Below are 17,538 nucleotides of genomic sequence, written 5' to 3'. Positions count from 1 at the left end.
CAGGTCCATTGTGTGGGGTTGGGAGGAGAAGAAGGAAAACTGTGCTGTGTGTTGGTCACATGACCACTCCGTCCCACCCAGCACACACACCGATCCCTTTGCAAAGTGCCTTTTAAATACATTGAGTAAATGAGTGATGAGTTGCCAAGTTAGGAATTCTGACAGGAGGTGAGTTTTCCTGGCAGAGTAGTGCATGAGAATGAGAGTCAGGCGACTCCAGGTCTAGACCTTGACAGCCTTTGGGAAGAACAGGTCCATTTTTCACAGTCGGGTCTACGCAGAGCTCTCTTTGTGGAGGGTATCCACGTGGAGCGACAAGCCACATTCCGCTCATCAGGCCTTCCCTCCCTTTTCAGACCCCCTCTCTGAGACCCCTAAAACCTCTTGTTGCCCATCCTCTAGGCCTTTTAGAGGAAATCAACTGTTGTCACTGAGGGCAAATTAGTGCCTAAGAATGCAGCGTTCTGGAAAAGGACTGCAGAACTAGAGCCTTAATAAGGAAGCGCCTTCTTCACTCCGACCTTTGAAGGAGTTGGCAAGTTGCCAAGTAAAAACCCAAAATGGAGTCAAGAGATGGTCTCACCCTATCTAAGCACACAAGTTGTATGGTCTTGGAAATACACTGGGGACCTTCTCTATGGGAGGACGGGAAGGAAGGAGGAATCAATAAGTAACACAAGGAATTTCTGGGCTAAACTTAGTTTCTTTGCGCAAAAATCAATCATAGTATCATCCTTCAAAACACAACATTTTAGTTCCTTCCCTTCTAGACATGTTTCTATGCTGTTGTTTGCTCATTTATTTCCCTTTTTTTGACATAAATATTTGCCTCTTGCTTTTTACCCACTAACATATCTAAAATATTTTCCCATGTCAGCATAAGTATTGTAATGAATGAATTCTATTCCATCAATAAGGATACACTGTAGTTGGGAGAATAAACTGCTTTCATTGTTATTTTTTTCCCCTGATGCATGAAGCTTTTTCCAAATTTGAGGTGATAGACTCTTGTGCGAATGGCTCTGAGTTAATTTTAGTAATAGAATGTAGGGAAGGATTTGTAAACATGAAGTTTAACATGGCAGATGTTGGATAAGAAATATGTAGTAAATAAGCTACCAAAAAATCCTAAAGAATGTTTTCCATTTCCTGGGTCGAGTAGGAATTTGAGGGCAGCGCTTTAAGACCTGGTTCAGGGAGAAGGAGCTCCCTGGTCTCACGCTCTGTCCACACTCAGGGCCAGAGCTCCCGGGCTCCCCAAGAGAGACTTCGAGTGATTTACACCCAGTTCTGGGCAGAGCACGTACACCACAGGAGTAGTGGTGTTACCCTGACTTTCCCCCGGGCTTGGCCAGCCTGGGCACTGCCTGTGCATGGACATTGAGACAGCAGTCACAATGGCCGTGGGTGACGGTCTGATGATGCGTGGACCTGCTGCCTCTCCTCCTTTCCCATCTGTAGAATGACCTAACTTGAGCAGAAAATCTCAGGGACATTTGGGAAATAGAGGCCTGGGGAAGGCTGGGTACAAGGACAGGCGATAAGTAGATAGGTTGGAAACAAACTGTCACCCCCGAGCTACACCATTGCATTTGGTCCCTCTACCACTGAGTCTCCAAAGCCCACTGGGCATCCAGGGGCCTGGGCCTATCTACCCTTGGTCCCTGCCTCTCCCCTGCTCTGCTATCTGTGGGGTGGCTCACCCCCAAGGCTGCATAGCTCAGACTCCTAGGTCCACCCAGCTTCTGGCGCTAGTGGAAGGTGGCATGTAGAGGAAAGGGAGAAAGAAGCCAGGGTATTTCTTCCCATCCACTTTACAGGTGGCATTTCTGATGACAGCTGTGTCTCCTCTGTGACTCCAGCTCCTGTCCCCCTGGCCTGCCATGGCCACAGATTTTTCTGGGTGACCCCCAAACTTGGGGAAAGCCATGTATTCCCTCTGTCCCTGCAGCCCTCTGTGGTGACAGCTTCCTGCTGTGCTAATCTGTTACCTCAGTCCCCCACCCCCCACATTAGCTCCTCAGCATTCCATCTTCCTGTGCAAACCTCCCCTGTTTGAAACATGCAGAGTGGGTTCTGTGTTCCTGGCTGGTCTCAGGCAACTGTACCACCAAGGCCTGAGTGAGTGCAGGTATGGGCGGCTCTGTCAGGCTCTTCCATCCATGAGGGGCACATGTTCACTACTCTTATGCTCCAACAGTCAGCTACTGGGTGCCCTTCATGTGCCAGGTCTGTGACAGGCACTGCTTCATATACAGCTGGTGCAGTTACTGCAGTCACCCTGTGGATGTTGTCAGATAGGACGATACGTGAATGATGAGGATCCTACCTTTCAGAGCTGCTGAGTGATTATGCATCCTCCTACCATTAGCAGATGCCAGGGATACAAACTGTAGATCCCTTTGCTCTTATAAACCCATTATCGCCCATAGTAGGGAATTTCTACTAACAGAGGACAGGCATTGCCAAACCTTTACATGACCCTCCCATTCATTTGGCACCACTGTTTCCTCAGCCTGTCAGGCTTCTCTCCATCTCATCAACCCTGAAGAGGGGAGTGGCAGATGTCTCTTAAAGTAGGCATGCTCAGTAGAATGGGCACAAGCTGATGGCCGAAGAAAAGAGTAACAAAATGTATCGTGCATTTAAGTATCTAAAGAGTACTTTGCTGTTGCTCTAATAGCTGGAGACTTCAGTATTCCACAGAACCCAGGAAATTGCATTATTTCATCCAAGTCATTAGGGTGGCCCCAAGCACCAAGCCACTTAGGAACTGCCCAGATGGGCCAATTCACTTCTCTTTTCCCAGATGAGCTATGAGTCTCCTGTTGATAACAGCCCAGGACACAATTAGCACCACCCTCTCCTCTGGAGGGGCAGAGGGAGATGCTGTAGAAGGAAAGGAGCTCTGCGTGGGAAAGCAGCTGGGCTCTGTCCTGGAGGAGAGGCATGAGGAGGGTTTGGCAAAGGAGTGGATGCTACAGAAAAACAAGCAGATGGGTGACGTGCAGGGAAGAAGACTCTGAAGTCTGAATTTTCCACACTCCAGGGATGTCAGTATTTATAAATTCCTTCATCTGGTGAACATAAAAAGACGCTTCTGTTTTGAACATGTTAAGCAATTAGGAGCCTGGAAGGAGGAAACCCCAGGAAACATAGTAGAGTACATTAAGGAACCAGCTTGCTGTAAGGCTGCTCTTTTTCCTCTCTGTGCAGAGTGGTAGAAAAGAATAAATGAGTTTCTCCTATGGGCCCAAATCAGAACATCTTACCTGTCTTTGTAGCCCCATTGTCTACATTGCAACTGACACATAGTAGGTGCTCAATAAATAAATGTATGTCTATGGATGAAGAAAGGAATGAAATAATCTCTCCAACTTCAAGAAATACATCTAGGCTGCTCCCTTCTTTCACTCTTCCTCCTCTCTACTCCTGTCTTCCTCCTATTGATAGGAGGATTGATTCCTCCCATCAATCGTTAAGCAGAGGGCTGCCAGTCCCTGTACTGCACGAGGGTGTACAATGACATCTTAGATGTAGGTCCTGCCCTCAAGAGGGTCACTACCTAGTAGAGAGAGGCAGGAGATGAACGTTCCTGAGCACTCACGCTGGTGGAGACCTGCAGGAAGAAACGGTCGGGACCGGGGCCCAGATAAGCCTACAGGCACCGCTGTGTGCAGAGCAACCCTTCTGGTTTTGAGAATTACAACAAGGTGTCGCTTTCTCGGTCAGCTGCAGCCCTGGGCTAGGGCTCGCCAGTGGCCAGGGAGCAGAGGCTGAATTTCCATCCCACCCGCCTCGTTCCAGGGCACCGCTGTTCTGACTGGCCTGGTCAGTGATTCTTCCTGAGAGAGAACACATCAGACAAGGCTTCTTAGAGGCACTGGGGCAGGAACTGGCTCTGGGAGAGAGCCGGTGCCCCAGGGGCAGGGAGGGCCCTCCTGGCAGATAGAATCTCAGGAGAAACGCAGGGAGCAACAGATCAACCTGGGCTCTAATCCCATATTGCCATTTCCAGCGCTGTGTGCACGTGCACATGACTGGCCCTCTCTGAGCCTCTTTGTTCCCTGTGAAATAATAACAAAAATGTAGCAGGCTCATCATCAATAAGTCAATAAAAAACAACAAGTGCTGGCAAGGATGTGGAGAAAAGGGATCCCTCGTGCACTGCTGATGGGATTGCAGATTGGTGCAGCCACTATAGAAATCCGTATGGAGGTATCTCAAAAAACTGGAAATGGAACAACCTTATGACCCAGCAATTCCACTCCTAGATATCTATCCAAAGAAATCCAAAACACTAATTTGAAAAACTGTTTGCACCCCTATGTTTATTGCAGCACTGTTCACGATAGCCAAGACATGGAAACTACTGAAATGCCCATCGATAGAAGACTGGATTAAGAAACTATGGTACATTTATACAATGGAGTATTACTTGGCCATAAAGAAGAATGAAATCTTACCATCTGCAACAATATGGATGGACCTGGACAACATTACGCTAAGTGAAATAAGTCAGACAGAGAAAGACAAATACCATATGATCTCACTTATATGTGGAATCTAAAGAATAGTATAAATGAATAGGCTAATCAGACACAGTTTCAGAGATGCAGAGAAAAAACTGAGGGTTGCTAGATGGGTGGGGGGTGGGGATGAGGGAGAAGGTGAGGGCATTAGAAAGCACAAATTGATAACCACAGTACTGCCATGCGGATACAAAAGACAGTTTGGGGAATATAATCAATATTGTTGTAAAGATTTGGTAAGGTACCTGATGGACACTTGTCTTATTAGGGAGACCACGTCAGGGATGGTGTAGATGCCTGACCACTGCAGTGTACACCTGAAGCTGAAGCTGAATAATGAGTGTCAAATATATATGTATGTACAGTCACAGGAAGTGGAGTACAGCACTAGGAATAGAGACAGTGAGAACGTAACGGCTACATGTGACGTCAGACGGGTAGTGGATTGGGGGAGGGGGTTATCACCTTGTGAGGGGTATAAATGTCTAACTATTACATTATACACCTGAAACTAATAATAATTTTTTTAAATGTAGCAGCCTAGCGGCATTGTTTTGAAGATTATCTGAGTCAATGCACATGAAGTGCTCTGCATAGGGCCTGATAACATACATACAGTATTACGCTATATTTGGGGCGAGGATAGAAAGGTGAATTAAAAGTAGAGCTTACCAGCAAGAAGCTTAATGTCTAGTAGTTCAGATAAAACACATAAAAATTATAATCCAGGTAGAATGTGACCATTCCACAGAGGAAATGGATGAATTTAGACTCCTGTAATGTTGCTTATCTACTAGGCAGGTGTGATGGTTAATTTTATGTATCAACTTGGCTAGATTATGGTGACCAGTTGTTTGGTCAAACACCAGTCTAGAAGTTGCTGGGAAGGTATTTTTTAGAGGAGATTAACACTTAAATCAGTAGACTTTGAGGAAAGCAGATTATTGTCCACCCTGTGCATGGGCCTCATCGAATCAGATGAAAGCCTTAAGAGAAACATTGAGGTTCCCCAAAGTAGAAGAAATTCTCAGGACTGTAACGTAGAAACTCGGACTGAGTGTCCAGCCTGCTGTCCTGCAGAATTTGCACTCAAGACTATACCATCCACTCTTACCAGAACTTCCAGGGTACCAGTCTGTCCTATGGTTTTCAAACTCGCCAGCCTCCACATTCACATGAGACAATCTGTTAAAGTAAATTTCTGTGTGTAGATGTGCACGTATATTCTACTGGCTCTGCTTCTCTGGAAAACCCTGACTAATATGGAAGGATTTGGGGGCAGGTTTTTGGAAATTGTAACATGTGACATAAATTTATGAGGAATGCTATACCCAAGGGGAAAGATTAGGTTGATAACTGTTCTCTCTGGGAACACAGATTCATAGCATTTTTGAACGGACGTGCAGGATGGATAATTACCAAACAAACAATCCTCACAATTTACAAGTTTCTGATTTGTGGTCCTCTCAGACTCAGTTCCACATTGCATTAAAGCAGGACTTCCTGAGACTCTACAATTTCACGCAAACCTCTCGAGGAATTCACTTCACTGACAAGAGTAGGCAAAGTTATTTATTGCTGTTTGGCACTTGGCAGAAGCTGTGTGACATTCTTATGCATGATTTATGACCTCTTTCCAACTAGATTATAAGCTTTCCTAGGCACTCTCAGCACGTAGCCTGCCATTCTAATCATAATAGGTGCTCAATAAACGTTGGTCAAATTGAATTGAGTTGAATATGTCTTCCCATAGAGCTAAGGTTGCTCCATTAGAACATACAGTCAGCTCTCCATATTCACAGGTTCTATATCTTCAAATTCAACCAACTGCAGGTCAAAATTATTCCCCAAAAAGTTGCATTGTTGTTGATATGTACTATGTAGTTAGGCCTATGACGTTGTATCTGTACTGAACATGTACAAACCCTTTTGTTCTTGTCATTATTCCCTAAACAATACAGTATAACAACTATATGCACAGCACTTACATTGTATCGGGTATTATAAGTAATCTAGACATGATTTAAAATATATCGGAAGATGTGTAGGTTATATGCAAATACCATTTCATTTTATGTAAGGAACTTGAGTATCCATGGATTTTGGTATTTGCAGAGGTCCTGGAACCAATCTCCCATGGATACCAAGGGATGACTGTATTAAACTTCCACAAATGGCAGCATTCTGGGCAGATCCAAGGGGATGAGAGATAATTTAGAAATTTCTCTTACCTCTCTTTCTTCCCCTTTCTCCATCTTCCACACACATTACTAAATCCCATTCCTGTTCCCTGTTCCCTTCTGTACTTGGCCTCATGCCCAGCATTTAATCAACAATTACCAAGGACCAGTGGGACATGGAGCTTGATGTCTGGTGGAAGAGGAAAGGAGGAGAACCCCAGCCTCTTGGTTCTTTGGCCTCTAACTCTCATGGTCACTTTCTCCACCCTACCTCTGCTTTCTGCCACCAGAGGCATAACCTCAACTCTGTCTTCACCACTAACCATGTCATCTCCAAATTCTCAGACATGCTGCTCATTATCGGCCATCACCTTCTCACCTCCTGATTCACTCAGTAAACACCCTTTTTCAGTAAGTAAATAAATGTATCATAATGCAATACTTTATAATTTTGAGGTAAATATTGTGTCCTATTGTGAGAAAATAGATATCTTGTGTTAAAATCACACAGTGAAGGAGATTTATTTTGTCTGAAGCAGTCATGAGCGCAGTAACTCCTGCCACGACTTTGAGGAATGGGTAGTGTTAGAGAAATGAGTGACGGTGATGCCTCAACACGGGCTGGGAAAGTCACAGCAGGAACTAGGTGAGGAGAGGACTCTGGGGGCCCATGGTGCTTAGAGATGGAAGGTACTTAGAGCTCATCTGGTAGACAGTTGTCATCATTTTCAGCTGAAGAAAAAGAAATTTAGATTGGCTCAGTGACCGACGCAAGGGGCAGAATTGAGACCTGAACCTGAGTCTACATTTTCACTCAAGTTGCTCTTTTATTTGCAAAATGCCTTTTAGATTATTGAACTTGATTTTACACACCTGGCTCTAATGGGTCTAAAAGTAATTCCATGCTCATTGCCAGAGATTGGTTCAAAAAGTTAGGCCCAAGCCAATCAGCACGAGGCACTCAACCAGTCACAGGTGTTAGTATACACATAGGCATGTAATGAAACCTCAGGTCTGTGAGATGTGAGAAGTTTATCAAGGGATTCTGGGGAAATTTCCTCATTCTTCACAAAGGACCTCAGGAACAGATACTAGATACTGTGCTATGTGGCTGTCAGGTCCACAATTCTTGTTCCCATTATGACACCAGCCTGAGAATGAATCTGACATATTGGAGGAGGGCAAAGCCAAGAGAATCTCAGAGAAATGGATTGAGAGCCCTGAATGACTCATGCCTGGTCTTGCCAACCTGTGGTCTTTTTCAATAACATGAGTTAGTTAATCTCTATATTTTTCAAGCCACTTTGAGTTGGGCATTCTACTACTTGGAGCTGAAAATACTCTCTGAGGCTCAGTTGCCTCACCAGCAAAATGGGTATAATAATAATTATTTCATGAAATTGATATAAGCATTAAATTAAATAAAGTATATAGTGTTTAGTACAATGTCTATTACACCATAAACTCAAATCAAATGTTATTATCACTCCTATTGCCAGAAATTATAGCAAAATAAAACAAATCAATAATGGAGTTAAATAAACTTGACAATCTAACATAGAATGTCTACTTTCCCAAATATAAAATTGTATGGAGGCATCAGGAGGGAAATGCCCATAATTCCTAAAGAAAATGTAAATTATTACTTTTACTCTCTCTTTCTCTCCCTCCCTCGCTCTCGCTCCCTCCCTCGCTCTCGCTCCCTCCCTCGCTCTCGCTCCCTCCCTCGCTCTTGCTCTCACTCTTTCTTAGTACTTTTTTTTTTTAATCAACCTCTTCTATTTCTCCCACCCTCCAGCCCCTGGCCACCACTTTCCTACTCTCTGTTTCTATGCATTCAACTTTTTTTTTTTTTTTTAAGTGCCTGCTAAATTAAAAGACTGGCAGCAGCTTTTAAAGTATGCAGATAAACCTATTTCATGGAAAACCTCAGGAGATGGTGATTTTGCCTGCTCTCTCTGCACTGAGCCCTGACGGGAGAGGTGCAATGAGTGTTCATGCTCTTTTAACTGCTGCTTCTTTGTTTGCTGCAGTCTTCTGGGTCTTGCGGACACCAGACCCCCTGCGTTTCAGAGCTGGCTTTTTTGGGAGCCTGTCCCTCTGATGCTAGTCTGAAAAGTTGGGGCTCCAGATATGGGGTCCAAACCGTTCGCTCCTCAGGGTTCTGAGTTCCCTCCCGATTGTATGACGCTGTGTTGGGGGTAGACTGTGTCTCAGCCTTTCCTGTCTGTTTTAGTGTGGGTATTTTCTCATTTGTCCACTGAGTAGGGGTTGCTCAGCTAGTTTCTGGATCTCTTTCAGAGGGAATTGTTCCATGTGTAGTTGTATATTTGGTGCATCCATGGAAGGAGGGGAGCTCGAAGCCTCCTGTGTTTCCATCTTGGTCACCCCAGATTCCCCTTACAGGCTTTCTTTGACTTTTTAGTAACGTAGGAGGCTGGGTATCCTGTTTGCAGATGGAGATGGATGAGCGAAAGCTTCACTTTAATTTCTTTTAATTGAGTTATATATTGAGGAAGAAGACTAGAAAATTGGATGGGGGTTAAAAAAAAAAAAAATCCCTGCCCAATTCCATTAAGACCTGAAATATTACATCTTGCCAATCAACATTGAAACTGCCCCTTTCAGCTGTGCCCTTTCCTAGCTCCTTTTCCCTCCCAACCCTCCTTACCTCCAATATTGCTGTAAAATCCTCTAGGTTTATTTATTAATGGTGCACAGCATATGTAGGCTTCTCTTATAGGAAACTTAACATCTTAAATCACAGATTTGACTCAATTTGAGGACCAAAGCTTGAGTATATGTGTGCTAAGGGGTTTATCTAAACACTAAGGCAACAAAAATTATCATGATTATAGAAAGTTTAGATAGAAGGAAAAGTACAGGTTATATCACCTTCCTCAGCATCTCTATTTCCTTTAATACATCCTCACATTTGTTGATAAATCTAGTGGTAAATGCTTTAAACATGGCATTTTGGTCTTTTCTAGGAGCCTCAGAATAGCACTTACACCCACACTTACAAATATTTTTCCAACATTCAATCTTACTTTCTTTTCTTAATTTTACCTCCTTAATCCAGAAGTTCTTAGACCTTTTGAGTTATTCCAAGGTCTCTGAAGGCCTCACAGGGTCTCTGGCTCCACCTTCAAACAAATAAGCCATTATAAAAGTTCATGCTGTCAAGCTAGCTGCCCATCACACATGGCTCTGGCATTCCCCAGGGCTCATTGGTTGGCTTGCAGCATAGGACACGGAGGGCAATGCCTTAACCTTCTAGCACCCTTCATGGTCTCTGACCTGAAGACTTCCTCCCCCAGTTCATTAAGATAGAAACAAGAGTCTGAGGGCAATTTCCAATATTTCCAAAAAGCTAATGGAAACTATAATGCTCACTTGGGCCTCACCAGAGAAAACGTCAGTGTCGTGCGGGAGACTCTGCTCGCTGCGCTATGTGTTGTGCGGGGCAGCCTGCGGGGTCTCTGGTCCCGCTCCCCACATAAGAATGCAGGATATGGTGAGGCCAAAAAGGAACATCCATGGAGCCATAGGTAGGGGAGTCATACCACTATGGTCTCACTGGAGGCTGGGCCCACCAGACGTGCGACCTGCTGTCCGCCTTTCCGCCAACCGTCCATCGACTCTCCTCTACTCTCCTCGGCAATCCTCGGCTCTCCTCCGTAGCCGCAGCAGTTATATTAGCGGCCAATCGGCTAACTGGCCACAGCCGACAGCCAATCAGCCACAGCCGACGGCCATCTACTACCCGAGCCAGCACCCTTCCACGTGAGACCGAGAGCCTGTAAACTACTTTCTGGGGCTCTGTCCCCACAGTCAGTCATCTCATTAAACAAGTGAGGTTAAGGGTAAATCGCGATCTCTGTGAATATTCTGTGGGCTGGTAGCTTCCAAAAGTTGAGCACCAAGTCAAAGTTTTTCTGTGTTGCTCCTATTTCTTATGTGATCCAGTTTCCTACCTATTAATGCAGGACCACAATCCTGAGTAAAGCACCCCCTAAATATTTCCAGGAGTCCCAAGTGGTGTCTCACAGCAGTTCAAGTCCCATTAGCCATTTCTAGTCTCACCATCTTCTCTGAAGGACTAACTCAGTAGAAAAGTTCCTTTAGATGAAATCCTGTAGTTGCCAAGTGTAATCAAACAGGTACCGTAGGCCGTTGCTTCTCAGTCCGGTGGGCCAGCAACAGCTGCACCACCTGGGAGCTTGTCAGAATGGGACCCACCCTGCCCCACTGAGCCAGCACCTGCACTGCCATTGTGCCCCAGGTGATTCTCTGGCACATTCTAGTTGGAAACACCATGCTCCAGTCCCTACTTCAAGTAAGGTTTGCTTGCTGCAGATGAGAGGGGGAGGGTCCCTGTGCCTCAGTGGCTCCACCTGAATCCTGAGGTAGAAAACTGACCATCCCCACTGGCCTTCTACCCGAGGACATGGCCGCTGGCTGGAGCAGGCCCAGAAAAGCCTCATTCAGGGCCAGTGACAAGGGTGGCGGGGACCCTCTCAACTCTGTTTCCTGGTTTAGGAGGGTACATATTATAATATTTTGATACTTATTTTAAAATTTGTGTAGGGCTCTGAACAACTCACTGGGTTTTCCACCACTTCCTTGGGCAAGTTTCTGATCAAAGGAATTACTGGCGCAGTTTTATCATCTTAAAAAAAGGAGAATGGGGTCTGTCTCCTGAGGCTGTGTGAGGATTGAATGGATTAATCTTGTAGAGGCTGAGAACAATGTCTGGCATATAGTGAGTGTTAGCTATTATTGTTTTTATTTCAGGAAGGACAAAAGAGGTTCCATAACCTCCTTTTGGGCTTTATTTTGTCCCTAGAAAGAGTTAACATTTAGAAGAGAACTTGCGTCCTCTGATCCATCTGCATACCTAAAATTTTTGCCAGAATTGAAATTATTCGCATAAATATTTCAATCTGTACAAACTTCTCTGGCTTTCGGGCCAGTGTCTGAAGCTGTTACAATTTAGCTGATGAATAAACTAATAAGTGAAAGTTGAGTTACTGGAATCAAATAGTCAACTCATAGCCTGAGGGAAAGGAGAAGACAGATCATTGCTCTTTCCAGAGAGGAGAGCACAAAAGGAACCCACTCTGATTGGAGGGAAACAATACGAAGCGTTTTGTACTTTCCTCGAAGAGAGATGTTTGTATCTTCCTTGACAGAGAGAGAGATTGGGGGGTGGGGGGTGAAGTGAGGTGAGCGGGGAGACCCTTAGAGCAGGGGACCAAAGGAAAAAGACACATTTTTACAACATAGACATACCAGAGTGGCAAATATTTATCCCACTTTGGTGAGCATGGAAGCTGTCAGTTAGCTTTCCGAGACAAGGAAACCTAAAACTACAAAATACAAAGCTGCTTGAAGAGAGACTGGCACATCCTGCCTGAAGCCTAGTCAGTGAGGAGAAATCGTCAAGTCCTGGTACCCTGGTCTCTACCAGATGGTGGGAAGAACTGTGTACATTCAAATCTGGGCTGCACTAGAAAGGGAAAGTGTGTTTGGTTTGGTTCAGTTTGGTTTTACTTAAGCTCTAAAACCTTAATAGAATGGAGTAAGGTAAATCCATGATCAGATATGTCCTAAGCCAGAGCTCTGGAAATTGGGGAATGTGACACCAAGGCCAGGGTAAAGAGCCTTCCCACTCTCTCTGAGGATGGGTCTGGATCTGGGGCACTCCTCACTGTGAGAACAGGCTCTGCCTTTTCTCAAACAGGCTGGATTCCTACCTGATACTAGTCCAAAAGTATACGTGCCCAACACTTCAAAAGGCCAAAACTCAACACATCAGAGTTTGGAGTAAAGACAGGCTTTTTGATTGAGAAGGTGCCAAATTGATAAGATAAGAGCTCTACTAGTTCCTCAAATCCATCTTAAGAAAGTACCAAGTTCAAGTTTCTTTTATGTCCAGGGAAGGGAAAATGGGAGGGACAAGAGATGACTGACGGCCAGACATCTGGGTCCCAGCAGCGGTCCAAGGGGCAAAGTCCTTTGCTCCCAGTCTGTTGACTCTGGCTGATCTGAGTCCAGTCTTGATGCTCTTGTACATTTTTTATAAATAATTATTATTTTTATATACATTTCCCTGGAGAGAGTTGCTTTCCAGCAAGGAGCCGTTCTTTTTAAAAGCCTCAAGGAGAATCGCGTAATGATTAATGTCTGTGGTAGGAGCTATTAGCCTGAAGGCCATGGGAACAGTGCAGACTGGAATAAGATGGAGTCAGAGACAGTAACACAGTAAGCATTTCAGTCTGATATATGACTGTCAAGTATAATCTGTAATTTTAGAATTCCAGGGACATAACTAAGAGAATTCAAGATCTCAACCATCTTCTCTGGAACTTTGGATTTTTTTTTTTCCATTGCTTTCCTTGGAAACCTGTGTTGGTGTCCAGCTTGGGAAGTGGACAAAACTCCGGACTTTGGAATCTTGCTGATTAGCTTTCAAAGAGAAAAGGGATTGACCCTGTATCACTCAGTGCCACAACTCTGGTTCCACCAAAGCACCAGCTGTTACTCCCCTTTTGTTATTTACACCTTGAGGGCAGGTGATAGAAGAAAGAAAAATCCCACTCAAGAGAAGGGGACACTGAGGCCAATATCCTCTGCCTGGAATGTTCTTCTCCCTGCTCTTTGCAAGTCTGACTTCTTCTCATCTTTTAGCTCTCAGTTTAAATATCACCTGCCCAGAGTAGCCTTCCCCATCACCTGTATACTGTAGATACCCCTATGACACGTGACGGCTGGGCCATGGTCCCCAGATGTGGTCAAACACTATTCTAGATGTTTCTCTGAGTGTGTTTTTGGATGAGAGTTCCATTTAAATCATGAGCTTTGAGTAAAGCAGACTGCCTTCCCTCATGTGGGTGGGCCTCAGCCAATCAGTTAAGATCTGAATAGAACAAAAGGCTATCCTCCACTGAGCGCATGGCCTTCAGATTCCTCTGCAATATTGGCTCTTCCTGGTTCCACAGCAGACTGCCTTTACACTCAAACTGCGACTCTTCCCTGAGTCTCCAAACTTCTGGCCTGTGTGTATACATACATACATACACACATACACATATCCCATCGGTTCTGTTTCTCTGGAGAAACACACACACACACACACACACACACACACACACCATTATTCTCTTCCTCAGCCCTAGTTCACGTCCTTCAGAGGCTCATTCCAATGTGCAGACATTTTATTCATTGTTTCATCTGTTTCTTTAGTGTCTTTACTGAACGTTAATTCCATGAGGGCCAGACAAGACTGCCTGTTTTCTCTCTGCCTTGTTTTTTTCTGAAATGCTGGGCACATAGCATATGCTAATAAATCTTGGTTGAATGATCAAATGGCTAATGTTCTGCAGTGGACTATGGACTCGAGGAACTCCTATGATACAAACCACAGTTCTAATGTGTGAGAATATTGTGTTGAAAATGCTCACAACAACACAATGAGGTACAGCTTCACATCCACTAGGTTGACTAGATTCACCAAAAACAAAACAAAACAAAACAAAAACAGACAATAACAAGTTGTGGTCAGGATGTAGAAAAATCAGAACTCTCATATATTGCTGGTAGGAATGTAAACTGGTTGCAGCTACTATCAAAAACAATTTGGTTATCCCTCAAAAAATTAAATATAGAGTCATCGTATGACCCAGCAATTCCACTCTCAGACATATATCCAAGAGAAATGAAAACATGTCCCCACAAAAACTTGTATACAAATGTTCACAGCAGTATTATTTATAATGACCAAAAGCTGGGGGAAAAAACAAAAACAAAAGAAAAACAAAACAAATATCTGTTAACTGATGAATGGATAAACAAAATGTGACATATCCATACAATAGGATACTATCTGGCAATTCAAAGGAATGAAGTACTTGTACATGTCACAGCATAGATGAACCTGGAAAACATTATGCTAGTGAAAGAAGCCAGACACACAAAGTCACATATTACATGGTTCCATTTAGATGAAATGCCTAGAATAAGCAAATCCATAAACACAGAAAGTAGACTAGTGGTTTCCAGAGACTAGGAGTATGTGCTAATTGGGTACAGAGTGTGTTTTGGGGGTGATGAAAATGTTCTAGAATTGGTGGTAATGATCACACAACTTTGGAAATATATTAAAGCCACTAAATTGTACTCTTTTATATGGTGAGTTTTATGGTATGTGAATTGTATCTCAATTTTTAAAAATAATAACATACCAAAAAAACCCAAATGCTCTCAAGAGGTGAGTTGTCATGGGCTGGCGATGGAGCAGAATGCAGCCTGGAGCTAATTGGAGCAACAGAATCCCAACCACTCCCTTGGAGAACCTCCACCACATGAGCAAGGGCATCTAAACGAGGGTTATAATTATAATTATTATCCTAAGGATACTAATATTAATACAGTACTCTGTTTTTCTTTTTGGCATATAAATGTACTTACAGGTGGTTTATCATTCTTAAAACTCACTTAGCCATTATTGAAGAACCTATAGCTCTCGCCCCGTTGATAACCATGTGTCAAAAGCCACTAGTAAGCACACACAATACTTAATAATCCCGCAGGGGTAGTAGGAAATGGCACTTTTGGCTGCCACAATAAATAAAACTCTCCAGAGGTCAGCTTGGAGGAGTACTATAGACAGCCATTCATCACGAGTCCAAACTCAACCACAAAAGCCAAGTTTCCTCCTTGTCACCACTCTCTCTCAGCCACATTCTCTGGTTACTTCTGGTTTCACTTCTGGTTGCTGAAACCAGTAGTAGCAGCTGAGGATACACTGAGTGAGAGGAATTCTCCTGGGAGCCTGGCAACCCACAAAAAAACCGTCAGCACCTCACACTCCCACGGTCACCCCTGTGGTCTTGGGGAGACCATGGTGAAGGGTGAGAGAGATTCTGCTGTGAGGATGTGCTAGACCACATCTCACACCCACACAGAAGACCTCGTTTGTGTGGAGTGTCTGCTCCTTTCTTTGGGAATTTCAGAAGAAAGGAAAGGACACATTACGACAAGCTGTCATATCCCAGAATTCTGCGTGCGTATAGTAGAGCATGTGGGAGTCCCTTCCTCACCTAGAAAGGCCACGCGCACAGAAGGTGGTGTTAGGAAATTTCCTTCTCAAGAGGAGCAAGGAGGGTCAGCCAAGGAAGGCTGCAGCCCACTTCTGAGCACACGCTCCTAAAGCCCGTTTTTGCCAGATCTAGGATGAAAAGTACCTGGTCAGAAGGACAAGATGGTCTTTAAAAATAAAAAATCAACTCTGACCACAGCTTTTTACTTCCTAAGGATGAAAGGTAGGCACTAAAGTCCCATTTTGAATGTTATTCAGGAGCAATCACCGGAAGCCTGGAGTTCAGCCGGCACACTAATCCTGGGTCCTCTTCTGAACTGTGAGCAGGACTGTGGGCCACCAGGAATAGTGAGTGTGAGGGCTGACCAGGTTTGCAGGAAGTTCCTGCCAAAGTAAATGAGTAGAGTAGATCTAGTTTTACTAGATGGGTCCCTAGTTTGATGCTGATTAACAGCTGATTAAGGGGATGGGAGGGAAAGGACCTTCGGGGTAGTCAGTACAAAAGGGTGAGTATGGGGCACTCTGAGTGTGGTAACAAAGTGTCAGAGGCAAGGGGCTGGGGAATCAGCAGTGTCCCTGTTAGAAACAGAATTCTTTGCTGCTAGGCCCAACCAACAGGTGACTCCTGGTATGAAGTACTGAGAAGAACTCAGCTTCATGCAGAGCAATGTGCACAGCCTGAAGCTGGTCACCAGGGAACATCAGCCCAACTCAGACGGGGGGACAGTCTACAAACTCTCTGCCCTGTTCTCCTAAAAAAGGTGAATGTCATGAAATACAAAGACTCAGGAACAATTGTAGATTAAAGGAGATTGTAGACTAAAGAGACATAACAACTGAACACCTCGCAGTTTCTTTTGCTATAAAGTATATTACTGGGCTAACTGACAGAATATATTAAGGTTTATAGGTTAGGGAATAATATTATATCAATGTTAATTTCCTGGTTTTGATCGTTGTATTGTGGTTATGTGAGAAAATTCCTTGTGTTTAAAAAATATACACTGAAATATTTAGGAATGAAAGGGTACCATGTCTATCTTACACTTAAATGATCCAGAAAAATTAGGGGGGGGGGGGGGAGAGAGAGAGAGAGAGAGAGAGAGAGAGAGAGAGAGAGAGAGAGAGAGAGAGGAAAGAGGTGGCTTTCTTCATGAATAAAATCACAATTCTGCTAGCAATCAGGAAGGGAAGAATGGATGTTGTACTTCACAACAAGCACACAGATCTTAATAAGGTGGTCTTTTATTGTTGAAAAACAACTTGGGTAAATTCTACCCTCAACTATTAAAACATGCAATTATATGTAACAGAACATCAAGTGAGATTTTTCCTGTGGTCCCAGAATTAACTAGAAGCTTTAAGCACCCCATATTCAGAGAGCTGCCCTCAGCTGGGATTAGCTATTCACCACAGGGCCTGCAAGTGGCACCAGTTCAGAGCTAATCCTACTTTCCTTCCCCATACCACCCTGCACCCAGTGACTGTAACAAGAAGCTTGAGAGGTAAGGGAGTCCTTGGCTTTTTGACTAATGCAATGTTCCTGAAAAGAAGCTATTTCCTCCATTCTCCAAAACCAAGGGAAAGTAGAAGAACCCAAGAGAATCAGCTATAAAGGTTTGGGGAGACTACAAGAAGAGAAGAATTGCATTTTGTTCCTTGGTTGAACATCAGCTTATCTAGTAGAGATCTAGTATGTTACTACTACTTGAACAAGGGAAAG

The sequence above is a fragment of the Rhinolophus sinicus genome, chromosome 16 (genome assembly GCF_057876585.1).
Source record: "Rhinolophus sinicus isolate RSI-liver-muscle chromosome 16, RSI-T2T, whole genome shotgun sequence".
NCBI classification, from domain to species: Eukaryota; Metazoa; Chordata; class Mammalia; order Chiroptera; family Rhinolophidae; genus Rhinolophus; species Rhinolophus sinicus.
Note: the sequence above shows the minus strand (reverse complement) of the source record.